Source organism: Lemur catta, chromosome 1, assembly GCF_020740605.2.
Source record: "Lemur catta isolate mLemCat1 chromosome 1, mLemCat1.pri, whole genome shotgun sequence".
NCBI lineage: Eukaryota > Metazoa > Chordata > Mammalia > Primates > Lemuridae > Lemur > Lemur catta.
In genome coordinates this window covers 139921058-139936817 of record NC_059128.1, presented here as the reverse complement: position 1 = coordinate 139936817, position 15760 = coordinate 139921058, and positions in this window count along the sequence as shown.

The window sequence follows — 15760 nt, the reverse complement described above, 5'->3', positions numbered from 1 at the left end:
AGTGTTTTTTCAAAAAAAGCAGTAAGTAGTCCCTTCCAACCTCACAAGTCAAAGAGGGAACTTAAATCTTAAGTCATTGTATGTCCCACTTACAGGAAGAAGCGTGTTGGCTCTAAATACACATCCAATACTGACTAAGAACCTGAACCTTTTTTTTTTTGAGACAGAGTCTTACTCTGTTGCCCGGGTTAGAGTGCCGTGGCATCAGCCTAGCTCACAGCAACCTCAGACTCCTGGGCTCAAGCGATTCTCCTGTCTCAACCTCCCGAGTAGCTGGGACTACAGGCATGTGCCACCACACCCGGCTAGGTTTTTTTTTCCATTTTTAGCCACCTGGCTAATTTTTTCTATTTTTAGTAGACACAGAGTCTCGCTTTTGCTCAGGCTGGTCTCGAACTCCTGAGCTCAAGCGATCCTCCCGCCTTGGCCTCCCAGAGTGCTAGGATTACAGGCGTGAGCCACCGCGCCTGGGCACCTCAACCTTTTTATTAGCTTAAATGTTCCTGCCAGCACTTGGAGCAAGGAGGCAGCGGGCAGCATAACTATAGTCTTGGCATGGGAGAAATCAAGACACAAACTCAAAAAATTACTCACTTATGGGACACGGAGTTCTGAACAGCAGAACTTCCAGGATTAGCCCATCTTTAAATTAGATTGGGCTGTTGATTCTGTCAAGGTTCTAGAAACAAAATGGAGAGGAATCAAGATTGGAGACTGAGTAAGAGACAGGACTGCATCTGGCAGATGAGTCTATATGGGGGGGGGGGATTCTGTGCAATTTGTAAACACTGGGTCATATAATTTTTTTTTAGCCTTTTAAATCTTTCACCTCTCCAAGGCCACTTACGAGCAGAAAGAGCAGGCAGTCCCCAAAGCGATATGATCACTTAGGAAAGGCCTTTGCCCTAATCCTTTCTCCACCAGCGTGATGAGATTCCAGCGGCCCAGGTTATTGGGGGGAGGAACAGGTATTTTTCCGTCTTCAGGGGTGCCCTAATCAGCTGCCTGTGATAAGATCTTCGGCAGGCAGAGCCCTGCCTGTTGAGAAACAAGTCCGGCTGTGATGAAAAGATAGAGAAGGACGTGCAGGGTAGGGGACCAGGCGAAGGGAGGAGAGTCACACTGGCTCCTTATGTCACCTGAGTCCAGCCTTCCTCACTGTCATCTTCAATTCCCCACCCTCTGAGCCCTCTTCCCTAATCCAGGACAGTCTGTGTGAGCCCCCGCTGTGACACGGCACCCTGCAGGCTCGGCACCCTTGCTCCGGTCCCTGATCCCTGACAGGTGCATCTCAACACACCTGCACCGTGCGTCCGCCCAGGCTGCTGTGACAAAGCACCACAAACCTGGTGACTTAAACAACAGAAACCCATTTTCTCATAATTCTGAAGGCTGCAAGTTCAAGGCCAAGGTGTCCACAGGGTTGGTTCTTTTTGAGGGCTGTCTCCTTAGCTTGCAGGCAACTGTCCCCTCCTTGTGTCTTCACATGGTCGTCCCTCGGTGTGTGTCTGTGTCCTAATCTCCTCTTCTTATAAGGACAGCAGTCAGATTGGATCAGGGCCACCTTCACGCCCTCATTTTAACTGACCTCTTTAAAGACCCTCCCTCAAGGACAGTCATGCTCTCAGGTACCGGGCGTGAGGACAGCGACATATGAATTTGGGAGCCACCGTTCAGCCCATAACGGTATCTGGCTAGAAAGAGGCTCCTCCAGCGTCCTAAGTCCTCTCCGGAAATGCTGTCCCTAAATCTGTTTCTCGTTTACCTTATTCAAAAACAGGCTTGCCCGGGGCAGGATGTTCTAGTTTGAAGTCTCCCTGAGAAACACCAGGCAGGACACAGCGGGTTTGAATTCGGAGGCCAACCCCTCCGAATTGAACTCGTGAGTCTGTTCGAGTGTCAGAACTGGCACCGAGTTCTGTGCGGGCGCCGTGAACTGCATCTGGGAAGCCTCAGTCCGGGTGGGCCCCTGGCGCTGGGCACCACGCTTCGGTGCCCTGAGCAGCTGGAGCCCTCCCACCACGGCCACCAACGCGTGTGGCCGTCAATTCAAGCATCTCAGAATGAAAGGAAGAAAAGGACACCACTGCAGAAATCAAAACCAAAGTCCTTATTTCCTGTCCGGGCTGAGTCCCGGGGATTAGAGAAACCCGAGGCGGCAGCCACAGGCCGATCCCGCAGGTCCCATGTCACGTTTCATCACCTGGGTTGCGTCCCTGTCCGAAAGAATGGCCTTCAGTCAGGGTTTCGCTGGGCTACTCGCCGCCGTTTTCTCCCACACACTGCAGGTATTCGTGGCATTGCTTCACCCTGGGGCCCAACGCAGGAGCAATGCAAGGTCGTTCAGCCCTTCCGTCCCCAGCTGTGTGACTTACCCCCGGGCTCTGGGAACCACGGAGCTCAGCCCTCGCACTGGAAAGGGACGCTTCTTGTCCCCGACACCCCATGTCGTTCCTCTCCCACCGTCCTTGACACTGGACTTTTCTCAGAGTCCAGAAGGTATTAACGCCAGGTGCATTCTATGTATTGTCACCTCCCCTCAGTGGCTGCAGCGAACGGGCTCGTCCCTTCACTGCTCAGCACCTGCAGAAGCAGGACCGAGGGCCATCCCCAAACAGAAGCTACCGTATTTCACAGACACACCCTCGACTTCCCACTCCCCAGGAAGGAAGGCAGTAACATCTCCTTCTCTGGAAACTTCTAAAAATATGCACAAGTCTCATCTGTTTGAGCTGGAGAACTTGGGACTCCCCGGAGAAATGTCTCCTTGGGCGTGTGCTGTCCTCTGGTCCCCTCGGTCCCCGGATGAGTGGACTGAGCAGCACTGATCATCCCCGGAACTGACCATGAACCATGTCCGCTAGTCACAGCTGCCTTGGACGCTCCGGCTTTCTCCCTCCTCAGCACCCGGCTAAAAGTATGATTGAGCAGTTCTGGGAATAGGGACAGTATTTAGGGAGCAGTCGCCCATTTGATATGTTGTCACCTCTGAGATGTGAGTGCTCTGGGCCACATGGAGTGTCCCCTGAGTTCCCGTGGGCCCCGGAAGGAGCAACATCTCGGTACATCAGTGACTCAGAACTTGGCGTTTCTCTCTCCAGAATCTCCCGCTGTGTCCTTGCCCTGCGGTTTCATCCCCAGCATTTGTACTTGCTGAAAACTGTCTTCACTCCGCCCTGCAACTCCTTTACCAATCGCCTTATATCCCTCTCTTGCCTTTTCCCACCAACTTTCTGCCTTTCCTTGGGGGTTCCTGCAGGGGAGAAGAGACTTTTTTCCTCCCCCCCTTGCCAGGTTTATGGCTGAGACCCCTATAACGAAAGATGGACCGACAAGAGAAGAGTATAACCAGATTTACTTAATATAAGTTTTACGTGACTCTAGAGCCTTCAGAAATGAAGACCCACAGAAATAGGGAAATCTGGGTATTTTTAAGAATAGTATCATTGGAGGACAAAAGCATATGATCTAATGGTAATAAACCGGGAGAACCTAACCAGCCTTATTAATTCAATTCTTCTTGGCACCTCTGTGTGGCATTCCTTCCCGCTAGCTATAGACAGGGCAGGACACCTGTCACGGAGGGTTGTTCAGGGGACAAAGGAGAGAAGGTCAGAGAGCAAGCTTCCCAGGTTATACGACCTGCTTCAGAGAAGGGAGAAGGAAGGGGAGAGTGGGCTTCCTGGTTCTGCTGTTTTCTCAAATGCCAAGGCACCATATTTCAGGGTTGCTTGTCCTGAACCCCATCAATCACCCGTTAGTCTCTTCCCTGCCCCCTTCAATTTGGTTACTGTCTATACCAATGAAGTTCCATCTATACCAACGTAGTTCCATCTATACCAATGAAGTTTTACATCACCAGTTAAACGGTGAGTCCATTCCCGGGGCTCGGTGCTGAGGGGAGTGAGCACTTGGCCCCCGGTGTCAAAGGCATCAAAGGGCTTTGGCTGCCTTGTGGGTGCTGAGTGGGCCAGATGTGGAAACAACCGCCCACCAGACAAAACATTGCAAGTGTGCAAAAACAGTGAGAGAGAGAGAGAGAGAGAGAGAGAGAGAGAGAGAGAAGGAGGAGGCAGGGGAGGTAGTTGGGGACACTGTGGAACCTTGATGAAGGAGGTGGCATTTATGCTGAGCTTTGGGGGACCCGCAAGATTCCCAGCAGGGCAGGATGAGAACAGCCCAAGCCACAGCCTGGGGCCGGGAAGCACAGGGAGTGTTCAGGAAGCAGCAGAGTCGCACGTGTCTGGGCAAGAGAAGCGGGACTAGAGTGAAGCGGGAATTTGGGGGCCAGACAGAGGAATGTAGAGCTAGACAGGCTGAATCTGGGGAGCCAGGGAATGTTTTTGACTATAAGAGACTTACAGGCAGCAGGAACACCTTTCACACGTGGGCTTAGTTCCAAGGTCTCTTTGCTTCTTAGCAACAAAGGACCTGAGTCACCATGAGAGCTGCAACTTGTCCCTGAAATTCTTTGATGCCAAGCCTCTTGGCTTTTTCCACTCATGAAGAAAAGACAGACATAATTCAATGGCCTATTCATCAGTAAATGACTGCAGACTCTTCATATGAGCAGGCTCAGAAGTTTCCATGCTGAGCCTCCCGACGGATAAAGAATGACAAACAGCCCTCGTTCCCTTCCAATGTGCCTGAGAGCCAGTCGTGGGCTGGGGGCCTGGCCACTTCTCTGCCCCTCTCTGAAGTGCAGTATTTAGGGAGCCTGGGCATCTCACCTCAAGCCCCTCATCACCCGTTCTCTCGCAGTTTGACTTTTATGAGAACTGGGTCATCGTGGAACCATCTGGAAGTGGCTGCCAAGGAGGCTTCTTCCCCAGAGCATGGCGCTTGCCATTCCTGGAAGTCAAGCCCGGGTGACGTGAGTGGAAGGCCCTGAGATAGCAAACAATGCTGTCAGCGGATAGCGATCAGCCCCAGAAAAGGTGGCCAGCCACAGGCTGGTGCTGAAATGTCACACTACCCTGGCGCGCTCTGATCCTCCTGTTTCAGTTACGAGATACTTTTTCACTCATTTAAAGATATGCAGCCAATGCCGCCCTATGGCATCTCTTCGCTGAGCAAGAAGACGGAGCCTTATATATTTAAAATATATATTGAAATACTCTTTTCCCTCCTAATCCAATGTGGATGCCTTGTTTCAATTAAATGGAAACTATTTTGCTAAAAAAAGAAACATAGTGTGTTACTGTACCACTGCCTTGTTTTAATATACACAGTTTTCATAGCCATCCCACCTGTCAGGTAGTGTCGCTAAATGTGCAAAGGTCTTTTATCGAAGAAAGCTGGGGTCAGAAAACCCGACTTTGTCCTGGTTCTCTGGGGTCCTCTGTTTCCCCTTCTGAAAGTGGGATATATAATGTTCTCTAGTTAATGAATTAAGGTCTGAAAAATATTTTGAGACCCAAGCATGAAAAATACTCTAAGTCTGGATCTCCAGACATAGCTAATCTTAGACAACAGGAAGAAGTATTCCTTCCAACTTGTGTGCAACCGGAATTTTCTCAATGCACCCAAGGAGCTCACTATTTAAAGATACCTTTTAGTGAATGTACTTCTGAAATGAAAAATTATTTTGCCCTCTTAGAAGTGTTGCAAACATATGGGTTTTCTTAGAATAATTTTTAACACCATGTAAGCTAGAAGGGCTTATTCTTGATTCTGTCGTCCCACTTATCAAATTAGATGACTTCCTCTTGCTAGTGTATCATATTGAGCTGTAGAACCAGATCTTGTTTGACCTCTTCAATTTATGAATCTAACCAGGCCTGTTTCTCCCTGGAGCTCATAAACACGTCTTCCCAGGAGAGGAAGGAGGAAAGAAAGTCAATGAAAATTAAATGAGTTAATTTTGTTATTTTTAGTAAACTTAGGAAATGAACTGATGAAAGACAGCAAACTTATTATGAAAATATGTTTATATATCTCTTATCCTCGATATCCTCAAATAGTTGCTTGGAAATGGGCATTTGCAAATACTCTGTTGAGAATAATTATTCTCCTGCCCTAACACGCGGTCTCCAAGGATGGCCCGTCTGCTCTGGCTGGAAGAGCGACAGAGAAGCAGCCCGTGTTCCAGGGTCAGCTCTGTCTCTCACCTGCATGGCCCTGACTACCTTTTTCTTTTGTCACTTCTGACAGTTCTGGCTAAGGGCTTCCAAAGAAAACTGAAGGACGTGCAAAATGCTTTTGATAATGTGCAAAGTGATGATGTCTGTGTAGTACGAATCCTGTAGGATAATCTTTTGTTGCTTCGGTGGCTTTGTTTGAACGTAGGGTGTTAGTCTGTCTTGGGAAGAAGTGATGCTTTACCTATGTTGGCTTCATTCAGGGAATTACTCTGTTTGGGATTCATTTGATATATGGAAGCATGGAATCTTTCCAAACATATATAACAGTACTTTATATTTTGCATTTAGTAATTCTTTATGGAACACTTGAGAAAAATTTTGATGCTTTCCATCAAAATCTTAATGGATTTTTAGGTAGTTCTCAACCTTTAGCTGGAGACGCAGCTTCTGTTTTACTGTATTGTATCATCCCTGTAGCCCTCCTCTTAGCATCTCCTCAGCTGTCTCGACTCAGATGAATATTTAATAAGGTGAGATTTCCACATTTCTAATGAGATTTCCACATTTCTGATGTTTATTACTATTCCTTAAACTCTCATAAAGGTTGTGCTTTTTCCCAATACTAATTTAATAACCTTGAAAATAGTCAACGATATGAGCACAAATCCCTTAAGTGGCTTTCTAGAGAGCAAATGTGTAAAAAAGATGTCGCGGTCCCAGGTAACCGCAGACTCGTGACAGGCAGGCTACGGTGGAGAGGACAGTGCTGTGGGCTCAGCATGGTCACTACCTGAGTGAGCCTGAGCAGTCGTTGAATACTTTCGAGCCACAGTTTCCTCATCTGTGCAATGGGAATAATAATACCTTCCTTTGGGCAAGTTACATAAATGTTTAAAAAAAAATACCTTCCAAGACTGTTGTGAGCATTAAATGTGTGTGAATGAGTTTTGGAGACTATGAAATGCTATAAAGATAGAAGGTGCTATTATTATTATACCCCTGATATGTGAGACAGAGGGTCTCCAGGTCTTTTGAAAAGCTTAACAAAGGAGGCTGGGGCTGGGCAAGGTGGCTTATGCCTGTAATCCTAGCACTCTGGGAGGCCGAGGCGGGAGGATCGCTTGAGGTCAGGAGTTCAAGACCAGCCTGAGCAAGAGCAAGACCCCTGTCATTATAAAAAATAGAAAGATTAGCCAGGCATGGTGGCACATGCCTGTAGTCCCAGCTACTTGGGAGGCTGAGGCAGGAGGATCATTTGAGCCCAGCAGTTTGAGGTTGCTGTGAGCTAGGCTGATGCCACAGCACTTAGCCCAGGTGACAGAGTGAGACTCCATCTCAAAAAAAAAAAAAAAAAAGAGGTTGAGGGTCTGAGAAAGAAGATTATGAGCCCAAAAGGAAGGTGGCCACCAGGGAGTTAGTAGTGGTGAACACTGGTAGCTGGCCCCATGAGTGCTCTGACATACGAGAAGGATGGACACCTAATGCCACAGGTCGATGTCTTGTATGTGAATATTATTATATATAATTCAAGTAGCTCCATGGCCTCCAACTTCTTGAGGTCACTGTTTTATTTAATATCAAAATAAAAGACATAAGGAGTCATAATAGCAGCATTTATCATAGAACACCCTCCCCTTTTTCTCTAACGCAGGGATCCCCAACCTATGGTGAGTTGTATCATTAGTTCATTATATATACAATGTAATAATAATAGGAATAAAGTGCACACTAGATGTAATGCATTTGAATCATCTTGAAACCACCCCCACCACCCCGGTCCGTGGAAAAATTGTCTTCCATGTAAACGGTCCCTGGTGCCAAAAAGGTTGGGGATGGCCGCTCTAACGTACTCAAGAGCAATGCGGACGGTTTGCTTTCTTATCCACACTGGCACTGACTTCTCTGCCGTCCTCCAAACCACCAACCCCAGCTCTATTTTAACTTGCTTCCCTGGAAATGACGGGATATGACCCTTTATTCCACCCGAGAGCTGCCAACATCAGGCTGGTGTCACTGAGACTTGGGAGGGGCAGAGGGAAGGACCACACAGTCTGCAAACATTTCAAATTAAAGTCGGCCGGGGCATCTCCCACATGGAGAACACTTTATTTTCATGTCTCTCCATACACAGGCCCTGGTCTTCCATCCCGTTGCCAGCCAGCCCCCGCCACCTCCCCTCCTTCTAGAACCTTCCTCCCGTTTCCTTCCTCCCAATCCTCCTCCGAGATCCCCATGGATCTCTGCTGTTTATATACCAGTCAGAAAGATTTAACTTCCTCTTCGTTTATACTTTTCCCATCGCAAGCATTCCCCAAAGAGAAGCGTGCCTTCCACAACCAAACAGGGGCGAGGGATGAACGCGTGAGTGTAACGAGTGAGAGGCCGCAGACAGGTTAAAAGGTTCCCAAGCGGAAGCAGAGCAGGCGCTCAGCTTGTTAAATGAAACGGAGAATGCCCGGCAGTGGAGGTTTTCCGAGTTATTATCACAGAGGTGATGTTTGGGGCCAGGGTGATGAATGCCTTTGCCCGGGGAGAGTTGTCTGAACTCTGTGCTCAAGAGTCCACTTTGGGAAAAATACTGAAATTTAATGGATGATCCAACTAGCCAGATGCCTGGAAACTAGTCTCAGAAGGAAGAGAACACAGCTTTAGCACAGTGGTGGGAACAGAACCCAGACGGCAGGAGTTTAGAGAATGAACGAGATGAAACAGTGAAGGCAATAAATATATCTGGCCCGAAACATTCTCACGTGGATCATTTTCAAAGTTAGTGAGCATTTTAAGAAAAAGCCAAGGGGGAAAAATTCCCTTTTCCTTATTAGTTTCTTCCAATAACTGGTTTATTGAGGACTCTCAGCTTAGTGGGGATAGAGACATGAAATGATTTCATTGCATCAATATCTGTCCCCAATTCTCTGTTGAATTCCCATTTTCCACAGGGGGGCAGGACATCAGTGATCAGATTGGCCAAATTTAGTCATTTCCCCAACATTTTTGATTATTACACCATTCTCATTTTTCCATTTAAGATTCAGTCCTAATTTTTTTTTTGAGGCAGGGTCTGGCTCTGTTGCCAGAGCTAAAATGCAGCATGAGGCTGCATGTGCTTCGAGAGGCCCCAGGCTCAAAACTAGCGTGAGTTAAATACAACTCCCATGGTAGTTAATGTGTTAAACATGGTTAAAATAGTAAATATTTTACGTTATATATATTTTACAACAAAAAGATTTGTTTTAAAGATTTAGTCCTAGGCATTTGAAAATTTCCGTGTCAAACTCAATTGCCCGGCCCATCAATCCCCCACCCCTCTGCCCCATCCCCCCATAACTTTCTGTCCCTCCATGCAGAGCCTTGGGGACCAAAGGGCCGTCTTCCCTGCCCTGGGAGGGACTTAGAGAACTGGGGTGGGCGGAGCTGCCCCATCTTCTTCCCAGGCTCACTGCGCTTCCGGCTCTTCAAACCCCCACATGATATCACAGCCTGGGAGCAGTCACTTACAAATCTGTCCCCAAACCTCAGAAGGGAGGAGACTGAACCAGATACGGTACCATCCTCCTTGGCTCCCAGAATGTTCCCTGTGACCTCTCTTACCCGGCTCAGCTCCGTGTAGCCCGAGGGTATCTGCGGGGTCTGTACCCTACTAAGCGATGCCAATATCCCCAACTTGCTGAACCCCAATCCAGGTGAGTGATCGTTTGGGGACTCTTCTCCTTACTTGGCCTCAGGGATTAAAGGAATGGGCAGAATCCTAAAACAGCCCCCAGGATTCCCACCCCTGGCGTCTCTCCCTTGTATAATCCTCTCCCTCCAGTGTGGGTGGAACTTGCGAATACATGTCATAGTGTAGCACTTCCGCGATTATGTCACAGCAGCTGGCAACAGGGCAAATGCAGATGCGAAGTCCTAATCTGTTGACTTTGAGATAATCAGAAGGGAGTTTATCCTGGGGGCCGGACAAGGAATGCATCCTCCTCCCTTCCCCCACCGGGAGTTGAGGGCGTAGCCTCCGCCCTGAATGCCGCCTGCAAAGCTTAGGACCCTCCAATGGACGCTGGGGTGGGGTTGGAGGTGTAGCTGGTGGAAGGGCCAGTTCAGACTTGTGACTGTCAGCAAGCCCTGAGGAGATGTGCTTGGCTCCTGGTGACTTCTTGAACATGGAATGCAAGAGATGTAAGTACCTTTGGCTCTTGGGCTTAGTCCGCTGTTGCAATTTTAGGACAACAGGAAACATCCCACTTAACATTTCAGTACTGACGGTGAATGGTAGCACATGGTAGCGTCTGGTGTGATTTCCCCTTTCTCTTCCTGTTGTGATTCTCTGTAGGAAGAGTTGTCCTTTAAATATTCTATTTACCAATTTGGAAACTGAAATAAAATATGTTAAGCTCCTCCAAGAATTGTCAATAAGGGTCCGCCACCCTTCTCTCTGCCCATATTGTTAACTTGGAAATACAGTGGAGACCTGGTGCCTGACAGGGCGGTGGCATCTAAGGGCACACCTGGGCGTCACTGTCACACTAAGTGGTCGACTGTCCTGCCCCTGACTCCTCTATCTTGCCTCTGCAGAGACGGGGGAAAGAGCTTACTCAGAATTCAGGAAACTAACGCCCTCAAGTTCAGGGCCAGATCAGAGAGGAGATTATGTCTTGAGTCACAACTGAATTGTATGACAAAATGTCAGCCCTCAAACTTGGAAATCTGGTATTATGAAATGTTTTAACTGAAATGAGCTCACAACAATACAACTTCTCAGAATGGCAGCGCGAACTACAAATGTTGACTCCTCTACCCACTGCACTCATCTTCCCTTTCCTGTGTGGGACCGCGATTGTCCGACCTCAAACAGGACTGGGCCTTGTTGGGTCCCTGCTCTTACCTGGCACTCACCTGAGGCCAGTTTCAGCCCATATTTAAATCTCCTGAATACAAGTTTTACTTCCAAAGCACCCAGGGGGAATGTAGGTTTTACAGAAGGCGGTGGAAGCTATAGAAGGTTAAATGATGACATCCCCACGTCCTCCTTTAAGAGCCTCTTTCTGTTAGCAGCTGCCTTATCCTGTCTCCCCAGACACCACGGGGTCCCCAGGCCATTTTCAAAATCCTGCAAGCTTTGCATACTTTATCTGTAAACCCAAACCAAACAGATCAGCAGAAGCAAAAAGCATTGTCCCCCAGCCAAATGCTAGCCACCAATTACCCCTCAGGCCTGGGAATGCTGTGCACCCTCCCTGTTGTTTCATTTACAGAATCACCTGTATTCTATCTGTGGATTAACAGATTGTCAGCGATTAACAGGTTTCTCATGTGGTTCTTGCCTATGTCCCTGCCAAGCCCCTCTGGGCTATGAGTTCCAGGTAGACAGGGACCTTATCTCCATGGGTCATGGTATATCTCCTAGACCAGGGGTGGGAACCTGCAGCCTTAAGGCCACATGGGGTCCTTAAGTGCGGACTTATGTCTGAATCCAAATGTTACAGAACAAATCTTATTATTTTTATTAAGATATTTTTGTTCATTTTTTATATTTTTATTTTTTAAATGAATACATTTAAAATACCAAAGAATAAAATAAATCTCAACAAAATAATCCTCCCAGATTGACCAACATGATTAGAACATTAGTAATTCTAACTTCCCCCGCCTGACTGGCGCTACTACCGCATGAGGCTGGTTGTTGAGAGTTTATGGGGGTCGAGTATGCCAGTGTGTTACCAGCTTTTAACAATGGTGCGCTGTGTTTCTGTTTGAAGTGCACTTTGTGAATAGCTGCACAGCTCAACAGTATTTTTTAATTCTGTCTGCTTAACAGCCCATCATGTCAAAGAAGACCAAGAGAAGGCTGAAAAAAGAAAACAGATTTTTTCATGAGGATTGGGAATTGCAATATTATCTTGTTTCTGCGAAAGATAAGATGATTTACTTGCTTTGTGATACTGCAATATCAACGTCAAAGAAATTCAGTGCTCATCAGCATTATAACACTTGTAAGGACCACAAATATTTTAAATTAGAGGGAGAGGCACAAAAGATTGTATGACAGAAATTAAAAGATGAAAAGCAAAACCAAAGACAATTCTTTCAAGCAGCAATAAGACCCAGAAATAATGCCACTGAAGCAACTTATAAAATAGCTTATATAGTCGGGGAGAAAAAGGGAAGCCATTCAATGACACAGAAATTGTGAAAGAATGCATTGTCCAAGTTGTAGGATGCTTAGACCCTGATAACATTTCAAATTACAAACTGCCTCTTTCAAGGAAAATCATGACTGACTGGCAGCACGCATTAGCCTTCACCTTAATAGAACAACTTCATGCAATACTTCAAAAGGAAAATATATATTATTCAATCACTTTGGATGAATCAACTGATACTACTGACTCGACGCAGGTTTTATACTTCATTAGGGTCATAACAGAACCTTTTCTTTGCTACAAAGATTTATTTGCTTTGGACTGTCTTGCAAACAGAACACCAGGAATTGATATCTTCAAACAGCTTTCAAGATAAATGTGTGAAGTTGGACTGAATTTGGTACATTTAGTGAGTGTTTGTACAGATGGTGCACCTTCCATGACAGGAAAACATGAAGGGTTTATTGCACAGATTAAAAATGTATTAACAGACCCAGATGCTCTCACTTCTTTTCACTGTATCTTGCATCAGCAAAATCTCTATGCTAAAGCTATGATTTTAAGTGATACTTTGCAACAAGTTACAAGTATTGTTAACTATATTCCTGCAAATGCAACATGGCATCTTCAGTTTCGTCAATTTTATGATGTGCTAACGTTGATTGGTGAGATAGGTATTCAGTGTGGATTTGCCATATCATTCTAAAGTGCATTGGCTATTGCAGGGAGAGGTGTTAGCCAAAATTTTATCTCTGGGAGTACAGACAGTTAAATGTTATGAAGAACAGAATCAGCAAGGTGAATTATTGAAAGAACATTTCTATAGAAATGCAGCATTTCTATATATCATGTCAAATCAAAATGACTTGAATATTTCTTTGCAGGGCAAAACTAAGTCTATACATGATACGTGACAAGAAAGCCAAGCATTTCGAAAAAGCTATCTTTTTTCAAAACACTTTTTCAAAAGAAAATTTCGGATGAACATTTTCCCGTTAGCAGAGGTCACTGATGAGCAGGATCGTATATGTGAATCATTTGGAGAATATGTAGCTGTTATAGACCTATTATTTGGAGAACACAATGAAAGGTTCACTGACTGAGAATCATGATATCACATTCAAATTTGCATTTCCGCCTCACCTAGCTGATATCACCAAGGCAACTAAAGAATTACAGATGGAATTGATTGAGCTCTCAGTAGATGGCATTTTAAAGTCATTGTTTGATGCTAAGAAAGATCCAATTGAAATAGGGAAAAATACAATAGAATACCCATGCCTTTGGCAACATGCCCCAAAAATGCTTTCTTGCTTTTCAACCACTTATTGCTGTGAATCTACATTCTCCTACCTAACCCAAATCAAGATGCCTTTAATGTCACAAATGATGGATACCCATCTAGAGGATCAACTTAAACTGCGGACCGCCATACTGCAAGCAAATATTCAAATGCTTTCCACCACAAAGCAGACAAAACAAAGTCATTAAAAGGTAGTTCACTTTAAAATCAACAAATAGTTTTCATTTTTTGAAATTATTAAGTACATGGTAGTTAGATTTTTACAAAATAGGGTACATTTTTTAGTGTATCTAATTAAAGTTTCTTGAATTTGGCCTGATTTGATTACAGCTAAATTAATTTGAACTTCCAACATGAAAAGTTTCCCCACCCCTGTCCATCTGGCTCATAATGGACAACAGATCATTTTTGAATGAAGGATGAATGAGCCCCCATCACCCCCTGTTCCTGTTTGAACTTCAGTCACTTAGCAGTTCCTAAATTTTGCATGAGCAACACTTGTTTCTTTACCAGGGACCTTTTGAAGTTTTGCTTCTCTTTCAAAACTCTTATCACTAAACTCAGATATCACTTACTGTGTTCTTCCACAATCAAACAAAACAAAAAAAATATGTTTCGCCTTCAAAATATCACCTGGGAATATGGACAAGGTAGCACATCATTCATTTGCTGGATGTGTGAAACGATTTCGTTATCTTTTTATAGCTTTTCTCTAAACTTGTCACCCAAAACCCTCCAGGTCATAATTTCCTCATCTGTAGAAATACAGTCACCATTTCTCTTTTTTTAAGTCAAGAAACTTCACAAACAAGTTCCCCTTGAAATGCATCAATCTCCTCTTCCTTCTGTCCATCTACCAAATATTTATTGCATGTTGGATATAAAGCGATACAAAGGATATTAATCATCAGCTTTGTTATGCATAGTTTTGTATTAACAGTTTGGCATTTTGTGCATGTGTACCTTTTAATATTTTGTGTGTAATATTTTTAGTTGTGAGAATTTTAAAAATTGCATGTAATCTAGTCTAACAGGCATTTCCTTCCTAATTTTTCCATTTCTTTTCTTTCCTCATCTTGAGATCACATAAATATTTGCCTAACTTTTCTTCTAGTTTTAAAATTCCTTAATGTACCTGCAATTTCTTTCAGCATGTGATGAAAGGTAAGGGCTTAAGCTGATTATCTTTTCAAATTTCTAGTTTCCTCAGGCGTGTTTACTGATACTCCAGCCTTTTGTCATTCACTTCACTTTTTCAGCGACTCCTTTATCACACGTTAAAGTCCGGTGTCTTTTCCTGGGTTACATTGTCCTATTATGATGTTTCATAATTACAGCCTTCTACTATTTTCCAATAATACATAGGGCAATTTCCCATATCTTTATTCATTTTCATAATTTTCTCAACTCTTCTCATCCATTACTCGTTCAGATAAACTTTAAAATAATTTTGTTAACAGCCACATTATACAGATGAGAAATTGAGGCTCAAAAGGAACAACCAGCTTAAGGTAACACATCTCCGAAGTGGAAGAGGTGTAAATAAAAACCATGTCTTTTACATCTCCCTTTTCAGACCTAAACTGCTATGATTTTTGCTATGAGTTTTCAGAGAAAACTTACAACATTTTTTATTAATAGCTAACCATTCTTTCTCCTTTCCTGTCTGTCTCCCTCTAGTGGCCATCACAGATATGACAGTTTCTGAAGTCTGTTTTAATACAGTAAATCTACTCCCTTATAAAATAAAAATATATGTTTAGCTTAACTTTTTAGCATACTTTATAAATTTATACAAAGCTCATAAAAACATTTGTGTAATGTTTTGGGGTCCTGTATTATCAGGATTTTCTTAGTAGGGACCAGACTCAGAAGACATTTATCAAAATAGCAAGCGAATTTGCAGTGAAATTTTGTAAATTTCATGGGTTTTAAAGCAATGCCAACCAAGTGTGGTGGCTCACACCTGTAATCCCAGCACTTTGAGAGGCCGGTGGATTGCTTGAGCCCAGGAGTCTGAGGTTACAGTGAGCTGTGATCCAGGCCACTGCACTCTAGCCTGGGTGACATAAAAATAGAAAAGCAATAACCAGACCGTATACAAAGCCCTCCAGATATTTCTTTTTTCTTTTTTCTTTTTGTTCTATGGACAATTATCTAAGAAATTTCATGGAGAACTGTCTTTAGATTCTCCTCTAAACCATTTTTTTTAAAACCTCACTTGGCATGCTCCCTTACCT